At 39.4% G+C, this 27,186-nt stretch overlaps 2 long non-coding RNA genes across 4 annotated transcripts in view; one reads left to right on the forward strand and one right to left on the reverse strand.

The window, feature by feature from the left end:
- Positions 1 to 3,986: 3,986 nt before the first annotated feature.
- The window catches only part of LOC138748826 (uncharacterized), an 87,547-nt gene continuing 64,347 nt past the window's right edge, over positions 3,987 to 27,186 (reverse strand). For 2 of the 3 annotated variants that reach the window (XR_011348268.1, XR_011348270.1), the window contains exons 2-4: positions 18,495 to 18,596; positions 8,421 to 8,505; positions 3,987 to 4,371 (exon numbers count right to left, since the gene is read on the reverse strand). This is a non-coding gene — a long non-coding RNA (uncharacterized lncRNA). Of the gene's footprint in view, positions 4,372 to 8,420; positions 8,506 to 14,484; positions 14,617 to 18,494; positions 18,597 to 27,186 lie in introns of those variants that run through there. The other variant, XR_011348271.1, reaches the window with a different exon arrangement.
- The window catches only part of LOC138748817 (uncharacterized), a 37,203-nt gene continuing 24,047 nt past the window's right edge, over positions 14,031 to 27,186 (forward strand). Inside the window, exon 1 of the long non-coding RNA XR_011348261.1 lies at positions 14,031 to 14,508. This is a non-coding gene — a long non-coding RNA (uncharacterized lncRNA). The remainder of the gene's footprint in view (positions 14,509 to 27,186) is intronic.

A 27,186-nucleotide genomic window follows, 5' to 3' on the forward strand; every position in this document is an offset into this window, starting at 1 on the left:
TGGTCAGAATTTGAAGAGGTGAAATGGGTCAAATAAAAAGTACACAAGTCTGAAATAGAAACTGGGAAAGTTGCAAATAAAAACGACAATAATAAAGAATGATTCAGAAAAAAAATGTTGCAAGAATCTCAGTTTGAAAACCAAATGTTCATTCAAGTTCATCCTCCTAATATTTTTTTTAAATCTTGTGTCTATTGTCTCTTAATTTAATTAGTTTATTATAGTTTTTCTTTACAAATACATGCTTGGCTGCAACAATTAAGAATTTTGGTGCTTATGTACAATCTGTATGACAATCAATTGATCATCATTAACCGCACACTTAAACAGGATTCTCATTGAGTCTGTTTGGATCTTATTGCTTTGAGTTACATCAAGAGTCTTAGAGACGTGCAGATTGTAAACAGATTTTTCAGTCCAGAGTCTAAGCTGACCACTGACACTAATCCTACATTAATACAATATTTCATTCTCTCCACATTTACAACAACTCTGCACAGATTCTACCACTCATCGCCAGAGAAGCAGCAATTTACATTGACCAAGTATCCAACCCAGCCTCTTGTCTCTGAATGTGGGAGGAAACCCACATGATGACAAGGGGACTGCCTGAAATCTCAATAGACAGTAAGCAAGTATGGATTGAACCCAGGTCTCTGGCACAGAGTGAGGCAATGGCTCCATTAGCTGCATCATTATCAGTCCTATTGTACGCCCAGTTTAGTTTTAATATTCCTGCCATTTATTCAACTTCCTATTTAATTCTAAATGTTATTGTGCCTATTGAGACCTCCCAAATGCCAACTCCACTTTACCTTTTGTTTTACATTCCTTGTAGCCACGGTCTTTTTTGAATTCCAGTAATAGAAAAAGCTTCAACAAGAAAAACATATTTATACAGTGCCTTTAGTTCAGTAAAAGTGCCCCTATCCACATCAAAGGTTACCCTTTGTTTGATGTTCTTAAGAATTAAGGCAGGCAACATTTTGATAAAGCTTTCAGTCAAGTTTTAAAGAGCATCCAAAAAAAGAGAGAAAAGGTTGGCGGGAGTGAAGAAACAGAGGGAATTCAAATGTTTCGTATAAGACAGTTAAAAGCCATAAAAGGAGGACGACTGGGGGATGTTCAAAAGGTCCTAACTGCAGAAGTAAATCAGAACAAAATTTGTGGACAAAAAAATCTTCAGACTTCCCAATGTTTAGTTGATGGAAATTACTAATCATTTAGAGCTAAATCTCAGTGAAGTAGATTGACAACTCAGAGAGAGGGTGGTGTGGCCATAATGAAGTGGACCTTCGTGCCATTATAAAACAATATAATTTTATGGGGTAGTATGGTTAGCGTCGTGGTAGGTGCAATGCTGTTCCAATGCCAGCATCAAGGACCGGGGTTCAAATCCTGTGCTGCAAGGAGTTTGTGCATTTGCCGTGTCTGCGTGGATTTCCTCTGGGTACTCCAGTTTCATTTCACCCTTCAAAACCTATTGGGGTCCATTGGGCAGCACAGACTTGCGGGCTGAAAGAGCTGTAACCATGCTGCAATGTCTAAATTTGAAAATTTGAAAAGGAAATTGTGGCCAAGATACAGTATGTACGCACAAATATGAGCAGCCAGACTAATCCTTTGCAAGAGTTAATAAAAGCAATACAATAAGGGCATAAAGAAACCACTGTGTGTGATTCTGTGGCCAAGACCATAGTTAAGCATGACAGCAGTGCCCTAACTAGATCATAATGGAGAATGGTATGGTCAACATTAGTTGGTACTTGATCAAAATTTTTTATGATCAAAATTTTTTTTATGATATATTTTTATTCTGTAATATTATTGTTTAATATCTCTGTATTAATTCATTACTTACTATGTATTTTTTTATCTCTTTGAACTGTATGTGTTTATAAATTATAATAATAATAAAAAGATTGAAAAAAAAACATTAGTTGGTACTAGATTAACAGAGAGAGATAGTAAGCAGTACTATCAACAATGCGGATCAAAAGCAAGACGGGAAGCTTGCTGGATTTGTGCAGGTTTAAAATAGTTCAGATGCTATTGTTCAGGATTGTCAAAAGACAGCGAGCATTATTGGAGAGGAGGTTTCGAGTTATCACTAACTTTAAAAACTATAAACAAAATAATTAAAATGTTTGAGAAATCAATACACTATACAACAGTCAAATGACAACCATCATGGATTCAGGAAAGGGATGTCATGGCTGACTGACATACTGGAGATTTTGAGACATAACCAACATGATGGACAGGGAAACTGTGGTCAATATTATTCAGAATGCATTTTCAAAATACTGTGTTGCTAATTGAGGAATTATCAAGCATAGGAAAAAAAAAGCAGAAAAATCCCAAGTCAAATTGAATGGTGGACACGGACTGACTTCTGTAAAATCCATAAGAGTTTCTTGTACCCTTCCTTTAGAATTCATATCCGCATCGGTAATATTGATATATTTTTTTACATCATTTATTAACATTAATAAGAGAATCCTTTATATTTGGATGGAGATCCAAATGGGATTTTTAAGTGTACTAGTTTATTTTTACACTTGGACTTCCCCTCAGGTTAAGTTCTTAAAAACTTTTCCAGGCATCTCAAGGGGAACATGATACTGGAAAAATGTCCTTTCCATCCTACCAAAACCAACCACTTTGGAACAGTGTGTGCAAGTTCTCACAGGCACATTGCCTTCCCAAGAGAGAGCAATGTGAAAATAAGAATTCCAAATGGAGTAAGTAAAGCAGCAGAAACAAATCATCCTCCATCAGTACTGCTTTCTGTCTTTGTATTTGTAAAGGTTTGAAATTGGCAAGTTACATTTGCAGTCAGGAGGGTTGTCAGAAACGCAAACTCAATGATGATATGATCTTCTGCTGGAGTGCCTTGAGATTATAAGTAAATCAGGAGATGAAGTCTATAGAGAAAGTCCCATTTTCTCATGGAGGCCGAAGTCTACCATTCTTACGTAGAACTGTGTTCTGATTTAAATGCAAGAATTTCAACACCCCATTTGGTCAAATGAAATTTTACTTCAGTGGAATGAAAGCTTACATGATCCTGGTTTTAGCATTAAAGATATAGACCTCAAGAGAAAAGAACACAATGAAATTTTATAAAACTCTGGTTCATCCTCAATTGTGTGGGTACTTCTGGACACTATTCTCAAAAACATCCAAAAATGTTGGATGACTAGAATTACTCTGAAGATGATGAACTTAAGGTTGATTGGAGAATCAGTGGTTATTCTCCCTGAAACCGGAAAGGGCAGAATGCATACAATCAAAGGCAATTAAAATCATGAAAATCTATGCAGAGCATATAGTGTTCATATTGGAGGAAGAATAAGAGAATGGTGACTGTAAAAATAATCCAAAGAGAGCTGGAATGTATTGTCAGAGGCAGTAGTGCAGCATGAAAGTGGAGGCAGATTCAACTATGTGTCTTCAAAATGGAATTAGATCTACTTGAACAAAAAAAGAATTTGGAGGGCAATGAGAAAGGAGATTATCTGGACAGTTCCTCTATAGAGCTGACACAGGTGCCTCGGTCCAAATGGCCTCCTTCCATGCTGGAACTTTCAAAGCAATTCAGTCAATGGAAAAACTGAGACAAGTTTTCACAAGCTACAAATTAACTTTGACAAAACATTGTTATTATTCACAGAAAGATAGATTTTTGGAGATTGCTGCGATTTAGCTGATAAGTCGTTCATCTCTAAACCAGAAATAGTGGGTTTACTATCTTATGGTTGAGGGATCATATTAGATGAATATTGATTATGTAAATGATACATTTCAAAATCAATTAACTCATTTTGGTGTTGCTTCATAACGTTTCAGGATATGAAATGTACTGAATGAATACAATCCCAAGGCAAAATACTATGGATGGATTCTGGAAATCTGATGCAAATATAATCTGTGGAGAGAGAATAACAGTTCCAGTACAGAAGAACCAAATAACAAAACACTGGTCGTTGTCAATGAAAATTTATTTCGACAAAAAGACTAACCTGTTGAATATTTCTCACATTTTGTAATTTTATGATTTAGCACAAAAAAACTTCCCTCCATAAACATTAGCACAAGTTTATCTGTTATTGACCCAAGATCTTTCATAGAGTTATGATCTTGCCAGCAATAGATTCTGTAGATATCAGCTTGCAGTGGTAAGCTGGTCGGCAGGTGCAGTGGTAAGCTGGTCGGCAGGTGCAGTGGTAAGCTGGTCGGCAGGTGCAGTGGTAAGCTGGTCGGCAGATGGCTCAGCATAGCAGGACCTTTCCAACACTGAGTGTCATGTCCCAGTCACAGAAATGTTCTGACATCCAGGTAGGTTAGGTTTATCAACAGTCAAAACTGCTAAACATTGAAAAACAATTACAGATAATATTAATTTACATTAAAATTGTAAAGTCCAATTATTTTTCCCTTTAGTCTTGTAACAATATTTTGTCCATTTAAGTTAATAAGGTTGCTGGACCTGTGCCAGATCTAACAAGTTCAGCAATCTACGATTGGTCCCAGAATAAATAAAGGGAGTCCGTGGAAGTCTGCACCTTTGAACTCAATCTCACAATTTGTCAAATCAGCAGCGTACAAAATTTGAGACTTGGTGTGGGAATCCTAAACTCCTTTGGACTTTGAGGTAAATACCAGAACTTACATATCTGTACAGAAGCTTCAGTATATGTTTAGCCACATCAAATTTGCTTGCTAACTTTTGGCTTGCACTTCAGGTATATTCTTTATATATTAAAAAAAAAAGGTTCAGTATTCCAATGAAGTCACTGTAAACTCAAGGACCACTCCTTCTGTGTTGGCCTGTTACAACTCCCTAGATGCCATATTGTATTCAGGAAATTTCAAATAAACAGCCTTTCCATAGTTTTGCACATGCCACGATGCCAAACTCTTCTTCCGTCGCATCAGTCTCTCGGCCTACTTCCAAGACTGACACTTCATCCCCTTCCCCCCCCCCCCCACCAGAGACCCTTTTCCCTCTAAGCTGCCTTCCTCCTATTGGACACCATCTTGGCCAGCTGCCAATTATCTTTATTTTTAATTGCCACTGAGACATCAACCTTCTTAACTTCACCACTCCACTCTCTTATTCTAATCTCATCTCCTCGGAACACTCTGCCCTCCATTCTTTATGCAACAATCCCAACCTCACCATCAAACCTGCAGACAAGGGTGGTGCTGTTATGGACTAGCGCCTCTACCTTGCTGAGGCCAGACAAAAGCTCTCAGACACCTCCTCCTACTTACCCCTTCGGCCATAGCTCATCCAGCCACCATTTCCAACACCAGCTCCAGCCTTATCACCTCTGGTCACTTTCCCTCCCCCCCTCCCCATGGCCTCCAACCTCTGACTCCCTTCCCCACACTGCTCATTTTTTTTTCCTTTTACCAAGATACATAAACCTAACCATCCGAGTAGACCCATTGTTTCAGCTTGCTCTTGCCCTTCTTACCTTAATCATCTTTTCTCCCCTGGTCTAATCCTTCCCCATGTACATCCGAGATACTTTTCATGTCCATCATCTCCTCAATTACTTCAGATTCCCTGAACAGGAGCACCTCATCTTCACAATGGATGTCCAATGTCTTTATACCTCTATCCTGCCCCCACACACACAGAAGGTCTGAAAGCACTTTGCTTCTTTCTCAACCAGGGAACTGACCAGTCACACTCTACCACCACTCTCCACCACATGAAAGAACTTGTCCTCACTTTTACAACTTCTCCTTTAACTCATATCACTTCCTCCAAATCAAAGGAGCAGCCATCGGTACCCGCATGGGTCCCAGCTATACCTGGCTGCTTGTGGGCTTTGTGTAACAATCCATGCTGCAAGTCTACACAGGCAATGCCTCTTAACTCTTTCCTCCATAATATTGAGGACCACGATGAACTCAAATACATTCAATTGATGACCAACTTCCAACTCAATTTCAAAGTCACCAGGTCCATCTCCAACACTTCCCTTTCTAGATATCTGTCTCCATCTTGGGAGACAAGCTTTCCACCAACATATACTACAAACCCACCAATTCCCACAACTACCTGGACTACACTTCCTCACATCCTGTCCCCTGAAAGGATTCTATTACTTTCTCTCAATTTCTCAATTTCTGCTGCAGCTATTCCCAAGATGAGGTCTTCTAGACCAGATCTCCTGAAATGTCCACCTTCTTCCACATATATGGCTTCCCCTCCATTACTATCAACTTAGCCCTCACCCATATCTCTTCCATTTTCTACTCATCTGCCCTGGCCCCAGAAGCCACAAACACAGGATTTCCCTTATCCTCACCTACCACTCTATCAGCCTCCAAATTTAACACAATATCCTCCAGAATTTCTGGCACTTACAACAGGATCCCACTATCAGGCACATTTTTCCTTCTCTTCCACTCTCAACCTTCCATAAGGACCACTCTCTGTAATTTCATCATGCACTCACCCCTCCCCACCTATTGCCTCACCACCCACCCACCCCCACCCCCCAGCATCTTCTTTCATGGCTGCAGTAGGTGTCACACTTGCACCCACACCTCCTCCCTCACCACAGTCCGGAGCCCAAGTGAAGCAACACTTCACTTGGCCATCAGCAGGATTGATTTACTGCATCCAATATTCCCTTTGTGGTCTTCTCCTCAGAGAGATTTGATGCAGACTGGAGTTTGCTTCGCTGACCACCTTCACTCTCTGCACCAGTGACAGAGACCTCCGAGTGGCCAGCCAACCATTTCAGTTCTGCGTCACACTACCATATTTGCCTGTCTATCCACGGCCTTGTATACTATTCCACCAAGATCACCCATAAATTGGAGAAGGAACAACTGTTTTCCATCTGGACACTCTCCAGCCGCATGGACATCTCCTGTTTCTAACCTGCTCTCCTTTCCCCCTCCCTACCCTTCTGCCTGTTTTTCCTTCAGCTCTCCACCCTTTCCCTCTCTATTCACCCAGAATCCCTCCTCCCCTTGCTTGCTGCTCCCTTCTCCATCTATTACCTCCTGTCTTTGCGACCACACCTCCCCCCTTAATCAAAGAATAGTAAAATTAGGTTGCATTTTCTCCGTACCAACTAATCTCTCTCTGTAACTCTGCGTTTTTGTCCTGCATCTTACCCATCGTACAAAATGTGACATGTTCAACTAATATGTTCACAAAACAACCTCTCTCTGCTCCTTGGTATATCTGACAATATACTTTAAATCTGTACTCTTCTCCAGATAGAACAACTTTGGTCACAACTTTGTCACAGACATACCCTTACCTTTTGCCATAACTTAAAATATACATGTATTATTCATATTTCAAGTTCTAGTAAAAGTAGAGATGAGAAAATCTCGCCCTTACTCTTCATGAGTGCTTCTTGACCTGGTGTGTGATTTTTTTTTCTCCCCTTCATGGCTCTTGATGCCAGCTGTACAGGTGAGACTCAAAGTCCATTTTGAAATCAATGGCGCTGGTCTCTGCCCCTCTGAAGTGTTTCTCAAGGTTCAGCAGTACCTCTCTCCGAGTTGCAAGTCCAACCCCCACAACAGGAACAAAATCTAGATCAAGAGTCAGAACCTAAACAGCAGCCGCCACTTTGTTACCTCCACTTGGTCGGAAAATGCAATCTCCCCAAGATGCTAAATGCACCATACAATAATTGAACAAGATAGGAACACGTATATTCCTCTGTAAAGCATAAATGTTTCCTGATGTTCTGATCCTTAAAAAACCCAACACGATTGCACCACTTCAAATCTAAAGCAACTTGCTTGCAACACACCCATCAAATAACAAAGCTGAACCATAGTTGGGGCGGTTTCTACATTTAAGGCCTAAAGGAACCACACACAACTCAAGAGCCATAGGTTGTTGACATTAAATCAAGCCATACATCACACCCATCGAATAACAAAGCTGAACCATAATTGGGGCGGTTTCTACATTTAAGGCCTAAAGGAACCACACACAACTCAAGAGCCATAGGTTGTTGACATTAAATCAAGATTAGCAGTCCTCTGCCACACTGCTCAGTGTCTTCTTTCAGATCAGACTTTAAAGTGAAAGCTTTACCTTTTCTCAAAGTAAATGATAGCAGAGAATTACATTAAAAAAAGCAGTAATTTTCCCTCAGTAACCTGACAAATATTTGTCTTCCATCAACAGCAGTTAAACATTGCCATCATGACTCGAAATTTCAGCCAATGAAACTACTATATTGTGGTTTGCTATCCTTAAAACCAACCAAATTTGATATTTCTAGATTTTATAAATTCAGTGATGGAAATCAAGAAGTTACTGTCAGTAATTCCAAGCAACGCTGGAAACTGGGTTTCATTGCCAAATTCCACAAGGGCTTCAACAAGGAGCGAGAACTTTGGGTTAGTAGTCTATTACTTACCAAGAGATCCCAGATTGAGCTTCCGCACCTTGCTTGAGGAGGAACAAGAAATCCTTTCCCATGGATTTTAAATAGAAGAGAACAGCTACAAGAGACCCAGGTAACTTATTAGATGTTAAGACTTTCTAAGTCATTTGAATGTCCTAACAGTCTTCTTAAATCGTGGTTTAAATAGGTTTTAAATCATTAAAATTTTTTATGCACATCGAGCCAAGCCTAGGGGTGTATCAGACAACCCTTCAGATTCTGTGGGTGGGGCTTCACAGTAGCCCCATATGATGTCACTTTCATACCCGAATGATTTTGTGTTGAAGCATGCTCACACACACAAAAATTAGCCTTTTGCCAAATTGACAGAGGATGAATTACTGAAGACAACTGTATACTTTTTGCTAAGATTTATGCCAAAGTGCCAGCAAAAAAATCACTTCTTGCAAAGCAACATTACAAGGACGTCTATTCCAAAATATTTCATCGAAATTCATTTGTCAAAAACGGAAGTTGTGAAAGGCATCATAAAAATACAACTGTTCTTTTCCCAAAATTTTAAAGCTATTTGCAGCGTTATCTTGATCTTCAGCACCAAAATGGTGAAGACACTTCACTGACAAGCAAGGAATTCCTATTCTCCATTAGCAGTGATTAGATGATTAGAAATTAGTCAAACAAACAAAAAAAAAAATCAGGAGACACACAAAACTGATGGTTGATATAGAATCACTCAATTTACACTGGATCATAACATCAGCTGTACAGGTTTCTTTCTACAGAGTTTAGAATCAGATCAGTGCTGAGTGACACTGAATCAAAGATAGGTTTGTAACTGATCGTTTCAGTTGGAGAAACTTCAGTTAAATGCAACAGGAAACTTGAATGCAGAAGATGGCCAAGATACAAAATTACATTGATATTTTCAGTTCAATGGAAAAAGAGTCAGTTAATAAGGAAAGCAGTTTGTTTTTTTTTTAATGATGTTTCTCCTTTTCCAAAGTTCTTTTCTATCTTTGCAATCTGGACTGCATTCCAAAACCAGGAAAAAAGCATAAAATGTGGACAAGATATAAAGAGAATTTCAACTTATACATTTAATCACAATAATGAATTCTTAATTGTTATGTCAGGTTCAAATACCAAATTTAAGTAAAATATGAAATGTATTTTTGTTATTAGATTTATATACCATAAATTTATGATATATAGATACTTTAACACTTTAATTAGCTTTTGTATAATTCTGAATAATTGATTGAATTTGTCAATAAGGTGACAGGCACAGAAACAAGTCGGCCACTGAAGCTCTTGAACTGGCCGCATCTATCAGCTTTTATGGTTCATCTTTGTACTTGGCAACATTTTCTCAGCATTGCCCACATATCCCTCGATTCCCTTAATATCCAGAAAGATATCAATCCCTGTTTTAAACAAACTCCATGTGCAAGCCTCCACAATCGTTGGGATAAAGATTCACCATCTGCTGCATGATGAATTTCCCTGCATCCAACCCCTTAACAGGCCTACCTTTTATTCAGAGACTGAGCAGCATTTCTAAATTCCCAGTCACAAGCCGTGCAAGAATTTGTATATTTCATTGAGATCTCTTCCAGGATATATAGGTCCAGTATACTCAATCTCTCCTGACATAGCAAACATGCCAGTCATGGAAATATATGATTGTCACTGCACTACCTCCATAACAAGTGGATTTTTAAAAAATATATATATGTATCTGAAACTATACACAATACTCCAGGTGTGGTCTTGCAAAGATTCCCCATAATAGAAATAATAAGAGCATACATTCCTTAGTGTGCATATAAAGAATGATGCATTGTGGACCCACAACATCTCATGAGTCAGGAATGTGCATCAGTTCCTACACTTCCTAGGAGGTTGAAAAAGGCAATGCTACTGGCTCGCATCTTGACAACTTTTTACTGGTGCACAATTGAGAGAGTCCTGTCTGGCTGAGGTGTGATGGCTGCACCAGATGAAGTCATACAGGGGGACTGTCAAAATAGCCAAGAAGATCACTGGGTTCTCCCTTTCCTCTATTGCCAACATTTACTGGGAGAGACGCTAGAATAGATCTAAAGAATTAGAAGACCTTTTCTATCCAGCACACAGTATATTTGACCCTCTACTATCAAGAAGGTGGCACAAGAGCATCAGAATTAGGACAGCCAGGCTGGGAAATAGCTTCTTCCTACAAGCTGCGAGATTGATGAACAGTTACCAAGTAAATTATCCCAAAATATTTATATTATACCTTTATGTATAAATATGATGATTATGTGCTGTGCTTTGTGTATGCATACATTTTTCCAGACAATAATAAACTGGATCTTGAAATCCTCTCATGATAAAGGCCTATTTACCCTTTGGCTTCATTATCCCTGACAGTTCTTTCTGGAAAATGCTTGTTTAGGCAGACTCAGCTGTGATCTCTTCCACGGTTGCTGTGTGGACTATCACATTTGATAGTTCCCAGGTGAAGGAGCTAGTGATTGAAGGCCATTCACTAATCATACTGTTTTCTTACTATGCCCCAATAGAATACTAATGATTCTCATTTGAGCAGGCAAGCACATCAGTTGCAAGAATAAACTGGGGTCAAAATTTAATTATGAAGATAATCTTTAATAATGTAATTAAAAGACAAAGTTCAGATGCAGCAGATAAATGAGCAGGATCATTTTTCGTATCAACTATGAAAACGGTTTCATGTGGTAGAGAATAAAAAGTTATACTCAATATTTTAGGTTCCTCATGATTCAGGAGAAGCTGACAAAACCATCAAGGTCTTATTCCATGATAGATAACAAGAAATCTGTAGGGTTTCGTGTTATGTTCAAAGGTGCTGAGAAACTTAGCAGGTCACACAGAATCCTTGGAAAGGAAAAACAAATTGACACTTCAGGCCTAAACTTGAAGGGCTCAGGTAAAAATAATCAACTGCCTTTTGCTTTCCATTGGTGCTACGGGATCTGCTGAGTTCTACCAAAATTTTGTTTTTCTTTTTCTCTTCATCAGAGCCAGCCAGGTTTTCTCTCTCTCCATAATGTTTCTGGCACTTCCCCTCTTCATTTATATAATTTCTTTACACTCAGCTTCAGCTCCTCAATGACTATCTGGGATGAAGGAATCCATTTGTTATTATTTGCTGTTAGAGAGGCAACTCAGGAGTCTCTTGGTTTTAGTCCATTTGAGTTGGTGTTTGGTCATGAAGTCAGGAGTCCATTACTATTATTGAAGGAACAGTGGATACATAAATTATATACAATCAAATCTGTTGGATTATGTTTTCAAATTTAAAAACAGATTACATCAGGCTTGTGAGATGGCAAGGAAAATTTTTAAAACTGCTCAGGGAAAAATGAAAATTCGGTATGATCAAAAAGCAAAAATGAGGGACATTTTTCTCCAGGCTCGCTTTCTCCTTCCACCAATTAAATCTCAACTATAGCTACACACAAGGACCTGGATGGGATACTCTACACCAGAAGCCCATTCTCGCCCATCAGACATATAGCTTCATTACCTGGTGAAAAGGACCAGCAAAATTTCATTACATATAAGCACAGTTGAAAGTCAATGAAATTGTACTCTGATGCAAATCAGCATTCAGTGTGAATAAAGGGAAAAGCTAGGAGAAATAAAAACTAGAGGACATAGGTTAAGGTTGAAAGTGGAAAAGTTTAAAAGGAAAATTAGTGGGAACTTCACACAGAGAGTGGGAGTGGGAGTGTTGAACAAGCTGCCAGCTGAATTGGTAAATGGAAGCTCAATTTTGACATTTAAGAAAAAATCTGGACAGGTATATGGATGGAAGAGGTATGCTGGGATATCGTCAGGCTGCAGTTCAGTGTGACTAGGGAGTAAAATAGTTCAGCACAGGCTAGAAAGGCCAAGATAACTTGTCTCTGTAGTGTACTAAATCTGTAAACAAAAATGATCAACAGAAATCTTTGCATATGCTAACTCGAATAAAATGTTATTCAGGTGATGGATTTGGGTTGCAACTCCCAGTGAAAACAAAAGTAGGAGGGAGTGATATCAAGACTATGAATGGAGAAATAAAAACAGAAGACAGAAGCTGGGACGAGGCCAAGAGGACATAGGGTTTTGGACAGAAAGTAGGACAATGGAGGGAGAAACCACTAGGAAAGGGAAAGTTTCAAGCAAAAGTAGGAATGGGAGTAGGTAAAGAGATGGCAACAGTGCAACCAGAAGGAGGTGGGGATGGAGGGAGGGTGGATTTCCTAAAATTAGAAACATTGATAATGAAAATTGTGTTTCCTGGACACTCCTGGGTGTATTTTATGTATTTTGGGCTACTGATCAAGAAAAATCAACTTAAGGCTTTCCTGTCACATACTGTTATTTAGATAGTTAGCTATAATTTTTTTTTCCTGATTTCCTGTCATATTTTTAAATATGCTTCAAGCATATAGAACCATGAGGTGCAACGTGTCATTGAAAATTCATTTTGTGCAATCATACATGGACTTCTTCCCTGCTGATCTTGGTGTAGTCCATGACTAGTGACAAACATGGAAAAGCGACCATGGAAAAGCAGTATCTGGGCAACTGGAATCGATCAATGCTTGCCAACTATTGTTGGATGCTGACATCAGATGCTGAGAACAAATGAAAATCAGACGAAAAATGCCATTAAACTTACTAAATTTAAGTTGATTTAATGTTTCTCCAGCTTCCTGCAGCAAATCTGAAATGATCTTTGTGCTCAACTTGAAGTTGTCCATCAAGATTCCCAATTTTTTTTCAGGAAGCAAACCTTTTTTTTTGGGGGGGGGGGGGGAGTTGTCCAGGTTTAAGGTTGTCCAGGTGCAATACAATGCATTGTTCCTCAAATTTTCATTCAGTCCCAGCCATCCTTGAGCAATTTCCACTATAAAAGTAGAAAATTAAAAACTTGCCTTGCATCTCCTCCCTCACCCCCATCTAGGCTCATAAATGGACCTTTCTGGTGAGGCACAACTTTATATCCATGTTATCCAACTGAATCTGCTGATCCACTGCATTCAGTGTATTCGTATCGGCATAGACTGGCGAGACCAAGGGCAGATGAGGTGACCACTTGACAGAGCATCTACAGTCGGAGAGACCAAGCTAGAATGTCTGGTTACCAACCATTTTAATGCCACACACCATTCCCACACAGAGTTGTCCTCATCGGTCACCAGGATCCACAGAGCAGGAAATCAACTGCCTATGCATTTAAATGAGTAAATAAAACAGTGATCACCACAGATGAGACCAGAAAAGTGGAAATTGGGCGCTATCATTTTTCCATCGACTGAGAGAGTTAAAGAAAAACTGTGCATCAAAAGCAAAGAGTTGCCACTTTGCAAAAACTTTAAAAGTTCCTTCAGAAACGACACCAGTTTGATTGTTGATATTAAATTCAACGTGTAAGAAAGCAAAAGAGAAGGAAAGAGTTAGAAAGTAGTAAAACAAGTAATAAGCCATTTGACAGTACAACACACAGCTGCATTTTCTGGTATGCTTAGGAAATTACATCCACAGACATTGCCTGGCTTGTCAAGAGAGGGGTGGGGGGGGGGTCACAAGTACAATGCATCGAAATTCTTGCTTTTTGCAGCCAAACTCATGCATGCCATTCGCCCATCATTGCGTCGAGTGATGCTGAACAGAGGAGATCGTGGCAAATAAAAGGCTAAACCAAGCCTTCTGCGGGCGAGGATACGACAAGCATTGTCCAGTCCAGGGTTGGGAACTTTGCCCTTGGACTGAATGGGGACGGAGCAGCGCACACCGGTGGCAACTGCTGGGAGGTGCGTGGGCCTCCCTCCCCGCGAGGAGAAGCTGCCGGTCAACTGGCGGTGACTGGGCGAAGCGGCGGGGGCGGGAGGAAGGAGACAGCGCGGCTCGGGCGCGGAGACCTGCGAGCGGAAAAAGAGAGAGGGAGCCTGCTCATTGCAGAGCCAAGAGAGAGAAAACAACAAGAGCGGGTCTGAAGCCCAGAAATGATGAACAAAACAAAAATCCCCTTGCTTGGTCTCCAATACTGACGCACTCTTACCACTGAGAGAAATGGAGAGACGAGGTGAGGAGTCCGTTTTGTTTTTGCACGTTTAAGGGATTCGTGCGGCCGCGTCAAGACGCCGGGGCGGGAGGGAGAGGAAAAGAGTGTTGGCTCCAAACCATCCCTATGTTTTACCGGTTCTTTAAATTGCTGGACATCATTTCAATTTTTTTTTTGAAGAAACAATTTTCTGGGCGACGGTTGAACTTCCTGCAATGGTGGGAAAACCTCCCAAACACAAGGTCTTGTTGGTGTTGTCTGCCATTTCGGAGCTGCAGGCAGTTCTATAAGCGATTGAGAGTTACTTCGTCGTCCATTGCCCATCATTTCCGCACTGCCTGGCGATCTGCCAAGCCCATCAGTCTCCTAGCGCTTGGGTCAGAAACTGCTCGAAATGACAGTGCTGGGACAGTTGAGGCAATGCTACCCCCCCCCCCCCCCCACCGGACATTCGTTTCCTTTCATAAAATAGTTGCCCCTCCGCCAGAATTGATGGTTCCCCAGTACAGTGCATCATAAAGTGGTGTAGGTCTTCGCCCCTGGGTCCTCCAGGGTCAGCAAAGGTGCTAAGGAGATCGAATGGTTTGCTGCCCATTGTACTGAGGAAGCGGGCCTGATTTCGGTTGACCGGGGCTTCATTGATATTATGGGCTACGCAGTAGGGGTTAAAACGTTCCTTGAATTCTATGAACTTTCACTCCACCATCTTGGCGTGCTTTCGCTTTGATCTTTTGGCAGGAAGCTTATCAAGCAGCCACCTTTTACCTTTTGTTTCCTTCCCCTGGATGGTCCATAGTGTTTGATGCATTCCGCGTCGACACGGTTGTGTATGCACCGACAACTAGGATTCTGAGAAATGGGCTTTCTCGTTCTATACGGCTACTGACAGATTTTGTGAGGGGGGTGACATGATGTGGGTGTTATGCTGTACAGCAGGGCAGGTGTATACCCAACAAATATCTTTAGTTTCAATTAGACCATGGCTTTTTGGCATCTATTTCTCTTCTACAAATGGTGATTTGTACTTTTAGTTGTTAGATGGAAAAATGTATTAATCAAGCACATTTAATGCATAAAATTGGGGTAAATACACATAATAGAAATCACCCATTGCCTTGTTCATTGATCACGATGCTGAGGGTGCAGGCAAGAATAATTCATTGCATTCTTTCCAATAATGTAGATTACTTTTTTTTTTAATATATAAATCACTTGACATCCATCTTCTCATCACTTGCAAACTGAAGGTACTGGCCACTGCAGAAATGCACAAAATGGTTGTTGTATGGCCTGCCAACAGCTGTTCTCCATACATCATACAACTTGGAAATTAATTGGGCCAAATGTTTCTGAAACAACCTCTCACACACTAAAAATACAGAGGCCACAGTCAAGACCAGGATTCATAGGAAGAGACCAGTAGCAAAGGGGTGAAGAGAGCCAGATATCTAGAGCATCAAGATTTTAGAATGGGCCAAGCAAGTGGAGATGACTAGTCACAAGAAAGGAGGACATCTCAGGCAGATGCTGCTGGGAATAGAAGGGGGAAGGGTGGAAATAGTATTGGTTACTTTCCAAGTGGTGAGCACATTTAAAAGTTTAATCAGGTGAACAAAGGACAGGGGCAAGAAAGAAGCCCTTTTTACACAGAAATCCTGCAATACTGCTGTAAATAAGGCCCATCATTAAGCCAGCTTTGGCCTTTTACACTGAGCCAAACAACTCTGGCATAATGTTATTTGGTGCTGTAACTACCTCTCTTCATCTTTGGCTTGGCTTCGCGGACGAAGATTTATGGAGGGGGTAAAAAGTCCACGTCAGCTGCAGGCTCGTTTGTGGCTGACAAGTCCGATGCGGGACAGGCAGCGGCTGCAGGGGAAAATTGGTTGGTTGGGGTTGGGTGTTGGGTTTTTCCTCCTTTGCCTTTTGTCAGTGAGGTGGGCTCTGCGGTCTTCTTCAAAGGAGGTTGCTGCCCGACAAACTGTGAGGCGCCAAGATGCACGGTTTGAGGCGTTATCAGCCCACTGGCGGTGGTCAATGTGGCAAGCACCAAGAGATTTCTTTAGGCAGTCCTTGTACCTTTTCTTTGGTGCACCTCTGTCACGGTGGCCAGTGGAGAGCTCGCCATATAACACGATCTTGGGAAGGCGATGGTCCTCCATTCTGGAGACGTGACCCATCCAGCGCAGCTGGATCTTCAGCAGCGTGGACTCGATGCTGTCGACCTCTGCCATCTCGAGTACTTCGACGTTAGGGATGAAAGCGCTCCAATGGATGTTGAGGATGGAGCGGAGACAACGCTGGTGAAGCGTTCTAGGAGCCATAGGTGGTGCCGGTAGAGGACCCATGATTCGGAGCCGAACAGGAGTGTGGGTATGACAATGGCTCTGTATACACTTTGTGAGGTTTTTCAGTTGGTTGTTTTTCCAGACTCTTGTGTAGTCTTCCAAAGGCGCTATTTGCCTTGGCGAGTCTGTTGTCTATCTCATTGTCGATCCTTGCATCTGATGAAATGGTGCAGCCGAGATAGGTAAACTGGTTGACCGTTTTGAGTTTTGTGTGCCCGATGGAGATGTGGGGGGGCTGGTAGTCATGGTGGGGAGCTGGCTGATGGCTTAAAGGAGGGACTACAATGACACCTCCCCCACCCATTCCAGGTTCGTACCTTTTGCACAAATGGTATGGTGCAATAAAGACGCAATATTCCTGCCTTGGATGCTGTGTAAAAGGGGATAATACCTCAAATCAAATTAGGGTTATGGAACTTAATTTCATAAGCAAATAATAAGGGAACCATGAAGTGGCTGTGGCTTTCTGCCTCGTATTGAAGCCTTGTAACTCAGGCATGGCTTTAAAAAAAGTCTATTTGGACCACCAAGAATGAAATAATGACAAAGTTGCTTTAGACAAGAACATTTACAGTTGCATTGCCAAAGATATTTATATATATATATATATATAAAAAAGTTGAATGATTGAATGTGTGCACAATTTTGATTCCAGGGTAAAACACTTCTAACTTTTCTTTACTATGAAAAGAATCAGTAAAGCTGACCAGCATACTTTTTTTTTCCCCATTAAAAAAAAAAATTCTTCTTTGCAGATAAACTCAGGAAACAAGAGATTCAGGTTCCATCGCTGGAAAAATGGGTTTATTAAGGAAAAGATTTTCCTTCTGCTCTGGTGTCACTAGCATTACCCACTGATCACACAAGCATAAAGAGGAAGTTGCCATGAGCGGTGGATTGCACAAATACTTTGATAATTTGACAACACCCAAGTGTTACATTTCCTGTCAACACTGCAAATATGCGCATGATACCCAAAAATTCTTGGAATATAATTTTCAATTAAAGAATTTATATTGAACCAATAGTTCAACAAATGTTCCTGATAAAATCTTCCATGAACTATTGTAATCAGGCAGCATAACACCATAAATGTACACCTTTAGAAAATAATGAAGGGTAACTAGCTACAATTTTATTAACAGTTAAATGTCAGTCATCAGAAATGAGCATTTTCAATCATGTGCTCCAATTTAGAAATTATTGAAAATTAAAACCATGCTGAATCATTTAATAGTTTCAGTGGTGTATACCAGTCACTTAATACATTAAATTGCTCAGATTTTGCTGAATGTTAAAATCTTTCGACCATTACAAAATAAATGGTTTAATGTAGAAATCCATTGGGTGTTAATTTTAACTCTGCAGGCTTAAGCATTTGCTGTCCTTCCCAGCATATCAGGGAAACTGTGATATCTCTAATATTTACAAACTCCAGGTCTAAAATACTTGCTAAGATTGTGTTGAATGAAAATATGAAATGTTGAATCTCTGATCCCAAAATAGTGTGTAGATCAGTCATTATTCCCTTGAAATTTTTCAAATTGATGTGATTTTTCTTTTAAAACTTGTTGCATAATCCCTGCTCATGATATTTCAACTTAACACCATGTTTCGAGATATTAATGATCCCCGAGCTGATACCCATTAGAAACTGACCTTGGGGGAAAGTAGTCATCCACAGCATTCTCTGGATCTTACTGGTTAATATTCCTTTTTGTCTCTCATCCCACTGTCATCACAAACTGCTCTCTTCAGTAACTGGAAAAAAAAAACAAGGCCAATGTTATTGGAAGGAAAAGGTTTTTAAAATAAAAAAAATGCTGACTAGTGCCTTTGTGAAATGAAAGGAGTGCATCTGAAGAAATTGGAGAGAAAAATCTTGATTTTACACCTGGCAATTGTGCCAGGTTTGTAACTGCAGTCTGATTTGGATGGTGAATTTAAACTAGTATACAAAAAAAGTACATTTTAAAAAAATATTAAATCATTTTCTCTCTTTACTGATTTGGCCATTTGTGCTAGAATTTGGGTTAAAAATTCAGATGCAAGTACTCAGTATTTCATCCTTGCTTTTAAATCTACTTTAATCTGCAAGTCAAAATATAGTATTAGGTTTCTATGTAACCCTGGTCAGAAACAAATGTTATAATGTGTGGAATTTTAAAAACTCCAATAAAAGATATTTTTGCCATGTTTCAAGTTAGAAATTATGAAGTTTGAAATTCCAGCAATTTTTCACAGAGGGAACATAGCTATCCATAATGGTTTTTCAAGAGATGAGCAAGTAATTATCAAAAGATGGAATAGATAATGTTTATAGATTAATCCAATCTATAAAGGGCCAAAATGATTCTGTCATGATTCCTGCTGGGAGTTGAACACTATTGTGTATCCAACAAAGGCATTTGCTTTGCTGGGGTCAAGTATTACCCTGTCATTTAATGCTTAAATTTTATTTTGAATATGAAATGGGCTTTTGCTCCCAGCTTATAAACAAAATGATCAAAGTTGCATGATGCATCCATCATTTATTCTTCTTTTAATACACCTTTGTATTTATAGGGTTGTCTGATTGTAATACCACCAAGAGACTTATAATAATTAAGATTTAATGATTCAAAGGCTTTAGGTACTTTTCATATCTTCACTGATTGCTAAAATGTGATTTATTGCAGATTTTGCAGTGGAGGTGTTAGAAGCTTTAAAAGATACATAACACTGATTTTATAACTGTAGATCATTAGTAAATCTTGGACAGTACATTTGTTACTTGCTTAATGCAGTGCTCCAAGTTCAAGCCAATATATATATCTATAGATATATAAATTGCCCGCCCGCCCGCCCGCCCTCCCTCCCTCCCTCCCTCCCTCCCTCCCTCCCTCATTTGGATTGGTCAGTACAATGATTAATAATATTAAGCAACACATTCTTTTCCAGCCCACTGCATTCTAATTTCCTTGGACTCTAACAACATTCAGATGGGAATCACAAATCCATGTAATCTAGCCCCAATCCTGAAGCCTATTATCAAAAAGTTATGCATTTCTCATTGTCAACTTTGACAGCTATTTCTCTACAAGAGTTATTTGATTAGTGTAGATATGTAGTTTTGGGCATTGACCAATGATAACTAATAATTGATTCAAAAATCACTTTCAGAAATAATATTGGACTGTACTTGTTTTTTTTCTGAAGTAAAAGTGAACTTGGACTTTAAAATGTTGAAGTTAATCTCAAACATTGTGGCATGTGTTTTCATCTTCTGAACAAGATATGCCAGCATTCTGCCGAATATTCATATTTAAAAAGACAGACAAAATAAAATCAAACATTTCCATCTCCTGGCACAGGACATTTTGGGTCATCAGTTTTAAGAAAATATAGGTATCATCTTGAAGCAAGGGTGACATTATGAAATTATAAATATATTTTAGGCAGTTATTGAGAGGGTAGCTGCAGAAGTTTAGGAGCCACAGGGAAAAAAAAGAAAATATTCAAAAAAGTACTCCCATGGAAAAGAAGCTCCCTGTTAGAAGGCACTTGTAGAAATGTTAATCAAAGGAAGTTCTTAGAGGGATACTTTCCTTCTTAATGTTCTTGTAACCTCTAACATATGAATTAGTCTTTTGCTTTTGAAATTTGTGTCCTGATAATATGTAGTAAACAATATTTTATAAAGGCTTTTCCTTCTTTAAAGATTGGGTCATGTAACCAACAGCACAATGAGGTGCAATAGCATTAATTCAAAATTCCAAAGGCTATGAACAGCCTTTGAATACCAACACAGGTCCCTGCATTTTGTGCACATTTGTTGGATATTAGGAGTCCTGGGACATCAAGAATGCCATTCATCCACAGACTTTTTTGGCTCATGTTTTCATTACAGAGAAATTATCAAGACCAAATATACAAATTTACCAGTCCACATCACTATCTTGTGAAAATCCCTGGCAGTGGAAGGGGAGGTGGATGGAGCACATGCCAATGGGAGTGGGAAAGCAAGAAGCTTAGAGGTGGGGGGGGGGGGGGGAGGAGAAGAGAAAGAGGGCAGAGGCCTGAGAAAGGTGCTCTCTGATAGGAGGAAGGAACAGGTTGAGGAGCTGGAGGGAGGATGGTATTGGTGACAGGCAGAGCAAAGGAGTCAGAGATGAGGGAAAGGGGAGGAGAAAAAAGGGGGAGGGATTATTGGAAATTGGAGATCTATATTGATGCTGTCTGGTTGGAGGCTTTAAAAGATAGAATGCAAGGTTTTAGTCATTCAATTTATATGTGACCTCAACCTGGCAATAGATGAAACTATGGCCAGACATGTCAGTGTGGGGACAAAATATGGAATTGAAGTAGCAGGCCACTAGGCAATCCTGGCTATTGCAGTAGACTGCAAGGGTGCTCAATGAAGTGATCATCAATTGGCATCAATCATCTTTGATGTAGGGGAAGTCACAACAGGATCTCCTTTGCTCAAAAGCCCAGAGCTTAGAGTCCAATGTTTGTCCATTAATTTCTTTACCAATTCTAACATTTCCATGGGTTTGTGTCTGGCAAGGTGCCAGATGCATTCCCAAAGATGGTCAGCAGGCACACACTTGAAAAGTGGCTGCAAAAGCTCGATTTGGACATCTATTTTTTTTTTTTAAGGATTTAAATATGTTTTTTCAATGCTGACATGCTTGCATAAATGGAAGCACACCGCAGCTTTCAAAGTTATACCCAACAAAATTTCCTGATGCACATTAGCCCAAAATGCATTTAACCACCTTTCAAACAATTTTGTGCATCAGTGTTGCTCAAGTCAGTTTCCAGCTCTGATTAGTGTAGTATTGCTTCCTTCCTACTGAAAGATACTTGGTAATGAGCCAACACAAACTCATCTGAAATCATCTTTAAGCACAGCGAATGCCAAATAGGAAACAGAAGAGGAAAATATTTTCCACACTGGCTGGAGAAGGGTCAGCGATCTGGAAGTTCAATAGCCTTCTCTGAAGAATTGGTTACACAAGTCTTGATGTGATGAACAAATTAAAAAAGAAAAAAAAAATCAAGAAAAGCTTCAGAAATCCATTTCTTGAAAATAAACTTGGGATGGGAGAGCCAATAATGACCATTTCCAGATTTTCTTGTACAATTCCATTTCCATGTTTTTTGGTGAGTCCAGAAATTTTACCTGGCACTTCTCAATTAGTCACACTCGTGGTTCTGTTTAAGCGCTGAACTTGCATAGTAATGTCATTTCACTTACAAGCCTACTAATGGAGCATTGATTTTTTTTTTGGGGGGGGGGAAAGAAAGCATGAGAAATTGAACCATATAATCTGGAGATTTATTCTAATAAAATAAAATTATTTTGATGGAGCACCATGCTGCCCAAATACCCCAATTAATCTCTGTATGTTTTGAAGGGTGGAATGAAACTGGAGTACCCAGAGAAATCCACACAGACATGGGAAGAAAAACTTTACAGACAGCACAGTATTCAAACCCTGGTTCCTGGTGCTGTAATAGGTTGAAGTTTGAAGGATCCAAACTCTTTTCTTTTTCAATCTTTTTATTATTATTATAATTTATAAACACATACAGTTCAAAGAGATATAAAAAATACATAGTAAGTAATGAATTAATACAGAGATATTAAAAAAATATTACAGAATAAAAATATCATTAAAAAAATTTTAGATCAGTTTAGGGTGTGAACTATCTCTAAAAAAGATATAATTAATAACAATATATGAAAAAAGAGAAAAAAAAACCCAAAAAAGAAAAAAACAAATCTGAATTAAAAAAACTTTAAAAAAACCTACAGATATAGCTAAACCACGCCGATCACTCCGATCTCATCTTACAGCCCAATTATCATACATAATCATAGAAAGAAAACAGAGCCAGATCAACTCACCACAAATGAAAATATTGAATAAATGGTCGCCAGGTTAACTCAAACTTAGAAGGGGATTCATAGACAGAGTTTCTAATTTTCTCTAAATTTAAACATAGTATAGTTTGGGTAAACCATTGGAAAACAGTGGGAGGATCCAAACTCAATCACACTTTGGAAATGGTGCTAATAATCAAAGACTTGGTTCTTTCTCCCTTTCTATGCTTGAAATCTGATAAAAGCAGCTATACAAAAAGCACCAAGCTCCTCATCTAGCATTACACTATTGATTTCATTCCAACATGTACCAGTTCAGCAAGAATCAAAGAGGATCCAACTGGGGATCATCAGGAACACAGGTAGTACAAGCAGGAACAAGTGGAATAAACAGGATTGTCAGTTAGAAGAGCATTTTAAAAGATACAGCAAGATTAGACTCAAATGTCCCAAGACAATGGTAGACACCATAAATAATTGTCAGCCAACATCTAACACTGAATTACACTGAACAGTGCAGTAATCCTTGGAACAGTTTCAATACCAGCTATCTGAAACATCAGAAACCTCCACTTAGTAACATCAATAACCATCAGCAAACAGTTGAATTTTGGCCAGATTTGAGAGGCCTTTTGTGCAGACCTGGGAAACACAAGAAATAGGTACAGCGCTTTTGATGAAGGCAAGTCCATGGATGTGGTCTACATAGACTTTAGCAAGGCATTGACAAGGTCCGTCTGAAAGGTTAGTCAGGACGATTCGGTCACTGTGTTCATGGTGAGATAGTAAATCTGATCAGACATTGGCTTTTCGGGAGAAACCATTGAGCTAGTGCATGATTGCCTCTCTGACTGGAGGTCTGATACATTGTGTGCCTCAAGGATTACTGGTGGGTTTACACAAAAATTGGAGATATAGTGGACAGTGGGGAAGGTTTTCAAAGCTTGCAGAGGGATATTAACCAGCTGTAAAAAGGAACTACAAAATGGCAGATAGAATTTAATGCCGACAAATGTGAGGTATTGCACTTTGGAAGGACAAACCAAGGTAGGATTTGTACAGAAAACAGTAGAATAAAGAGATCTGGGAATACAGATACATATTTCTCTAAAAGTGGCATCACAGGTAGAGTCATAAAGTGAGCTTTTGGCACATTGGCCTACACAAAATATGGAGTAAAGGAGTAGGGATAATATTGTACAGTTAATCAAGACATTGGGGAGGCCAAATTTGTGGGTATTGTGTGTTGTTTTGGTCCCTGAACAAGGTGGAGAGTGCAGAGATGATTTATAAGGATGTTGCCAGGACTAGAAGAAACAAGTTACAGTGAAAGGTTAAACATGTTAAGAATTTATTTTCAGATGTGTAGAGAATGAGGGGAGATTTGATTAGATGATTAGATTAAGCAAGATAAAACTAGAAGGCATAGGTTAAAGATAAGAGGGGAGAAGTTTAAAGAGAACATGAGGGGGGAAACTTCTTCATGCAGAGAGTGGTGGGGTGTGAATTGAACTGCTAGCGGAATTGGTAAATGCAGGCTCAGTTTTGACATTGAAGAAAAATTTAGACATCCTTAGATTCCTCAATGCCCAAAAGGTAATAACCAAGGATAGAGAATCCCAAAAGGATTCAACACCCACTGCATGAACTAATTAATCTTCACCAATCCCAAATGGCCAATCCTTAATTCTGAGACAATAACCCCTTGTTCTAGGCTCTTTAAGGAAATATTCTCCATGCAATTGAGCCTGCAAGCCCTTTTAGAATGTTGTGTTTCAACGAGAATCTCCAATTCTAAACTCTGGAGAAACAGGTTAAACCAACTCAATTACAGTAAAACCTCTGATATCTGGACCCAATGGAGTTTGGTAGATGTCAGATAAATGAGTTTACTGGGTGCTTGAGATTCATTCTTAATATACCTGCATTAAGAAAAAAAGGTTTAAAAGACAAAAATATTATACCATATTTGTACTGAACAAAAATCGCTTGCATTAATACATGAATCTCAAAGCATTTTACTTCATTTTTGGTCATATTCTTTGAACCATCACTATATCTGCAGGTTCCTCCCACTTGATGGAACTACCCAAAAGATTAATAACAACATTATAGATAATTAACCCCCTGAAGTGCCAGTTAATGAAGACGAAGGCAGTGTATTCAAGCAGTAAACATGGCTTTTATTAGCAGAAACCAGTGGCACAATAATGAAAGACAATGGGTGCATACACAGTTACACCCAAGGGGAGTGTCTCAAGTGGTAGAGATAATACAAGTCCAATGTCAGTAAAGCAGGGTTAAGCACAGAGAGCGCGAGAGAGAGAGAGAGAGCCTCAACTTACTTAATATACTAACTCTTACTCTTTCTTTCTTTGGCTTGGCTTCGCGGACGAAGATTTATGGAGGGGTAATGTCCACGAGAGCAGAAAGTAAATCACAAAAATCTGTAGACACCGTGGTTGAAGAAAAAAAACAATGCAGGAGAAACTCAGCTGGTCAAACAGTGTAGCAAATATCAAAATAATCACGAACATTTTGGGCTTGAGACATTCAAGTTACGGAAAAATGTCAGCAAGCATCTGAATAAAAGGGTAAAGCAGGAGGGAGGCGAGGTCGCAAAGGTGGAGACTGGAGGGAGGGCTAGGTGAATAGAGAGGGAAAGGGGTGAAGAACTGACAGGGGCAAGGGAGGAGGAAAGGAGAGCAGGTTATCAGAAACGTCGATGTTAATGCCAACCAGCTAGAGTGCCCAGACAGAAAAATCAGGTATTGTTCCTTCAAATTTCGGGTGGTCTTGGTGGGATAGTACACAAGGCCATGGACAGACAGATTATCCAAGAGTCACATATCTGTTCATGGCCTTGTGCACCATCCCAGTTTACTACTGCCCTATGTGCAAAAGAGATTCTTTAAATCAGTTTTAAATTCCTTGGTTTCATTTCAAAGGCGGTTCTTCTTTCTGGTTGCAGCTTCTTTGCATTTACCTTGTCAATTATTCAATTAACCACTTAAATCTGATCAAAAGGAAAACAAGCCAAGTTTCTGTTCCCTGTTCTCGTGTTTGAATTTGTTACACCTGATTAATTTAAAAGGCATCCATGTACCCAGTTGGTTAATTGAAATATTTACCATTTTGTTACTGCTGTTTCTGTATCCTTTCAGTATTCTTTTCATGGTTTCAAATTGTATCTCCTGAAAGTTTCTTTGAGTTGGCAAATAGATGCGCCATTCCAGCAAAGCTGTTAGCCTCACACATTGACTTGATGAACACACAGTGGGCTGACATGAGCTCTTCTGGGAATAAGGTATAACTAGAATAAGGGAAGTCATGGTGAAAAGAGAGCAAGAAGAGATAAAGGCAGCAATGAATACAAAATTGATTCTGCAGAAACGTCCTCAGTAATGATCGCTCCAACAACATATCACTTCTTTGATGCATATTTGAACATCATGATTGTGGAGGTGGGAATGTTGACCAAACTGCAGAATACAACAGGATTTGCATTTGTTCAAGCAGATCTTCATGGTCAAGTCCTTTGATATGGCAGTAAGATCACACATTTGTTCTCTACCAATTGACATCACTGCTGTATCCCGTGGGGTAGAATATCACCCACATGGAAATAGGTAGCACAAATAACCTTTGTTTGCTGCAGGTATTCAAAGATCTGATGGATTTTTGCACCCAAATAAATAGCCAGTATCATGTGATTAAATTCCTCCTCTACTGACAAGATAGAGTTTATTTTGCCCATGTTTTGGGGTTCTTCCTGGAGAAAAGCACAAGTGATTGCCTGCACATTGGCACCATTAGCAAAGCAGTTCAATGAAAGAAATGGCCATCCTGCAACTTAAAATACACATACGTTCCTCCTTGTGCTTGAGCTTCAACACAACTGCAGAGTGAAAAACTCTGGGATGCAGCTAAACTATGTATCTGCAAACACCCAGGTAAAACAGGATTGCATTCAACTTCTTGGTTAGGCTTTACTCAGACTCACTGCATCACTTTACGGCAACCTCACTTTAACACCACCAATTGGGTCTTTGTCAAAGAGAGTAATACTGTTAAGAGCATAACAATGCTGGTATTGGATCAGTATTTATATTAGGTATAGACTCAGAGGCACCAAAAGCATAACAATGAATACAAAATTGATTCTGCAGATACCTCCTCAGTAAAGATCCCTCCAATAACACATCACTTCTTTGAACATCATGATTGTGGAAGTGGGAATGTATGGTCCAAAATGAAAAGGCCAAAACAGCCTTATTTTATACATGCAGAAACTTTTAGCATCAGGATAAAACATAGAAACGTTGTTAGTCTTATCGACAATGATCACTTTATTTTAGCAGACTATATAATCAAGGACATTAATATATAGAAGCCAATAATGATCAAAACAAATCAGACCAACAATAGAAAAATATCACATTTTACTCATAATTGTGAAGTCCATTCTGCTCTATTTTG

The sequence above is a fragment of the Narcine bancroftii genome, chromosome 1 (assembly GCF_036971445.1).
Source record: "Narcine bancroftii isolate sNarBan1 chromosome 1, sNarBan1.hap1, whole genome shotgun sequence".
In the NCBI taxonomy this organism is placed as follows: Eukaryota; Metazoa; Chordata; class Chondrichthyes; order Torpediniformes; family Narcinidae; genus Narcine; species Narcine bancroftii.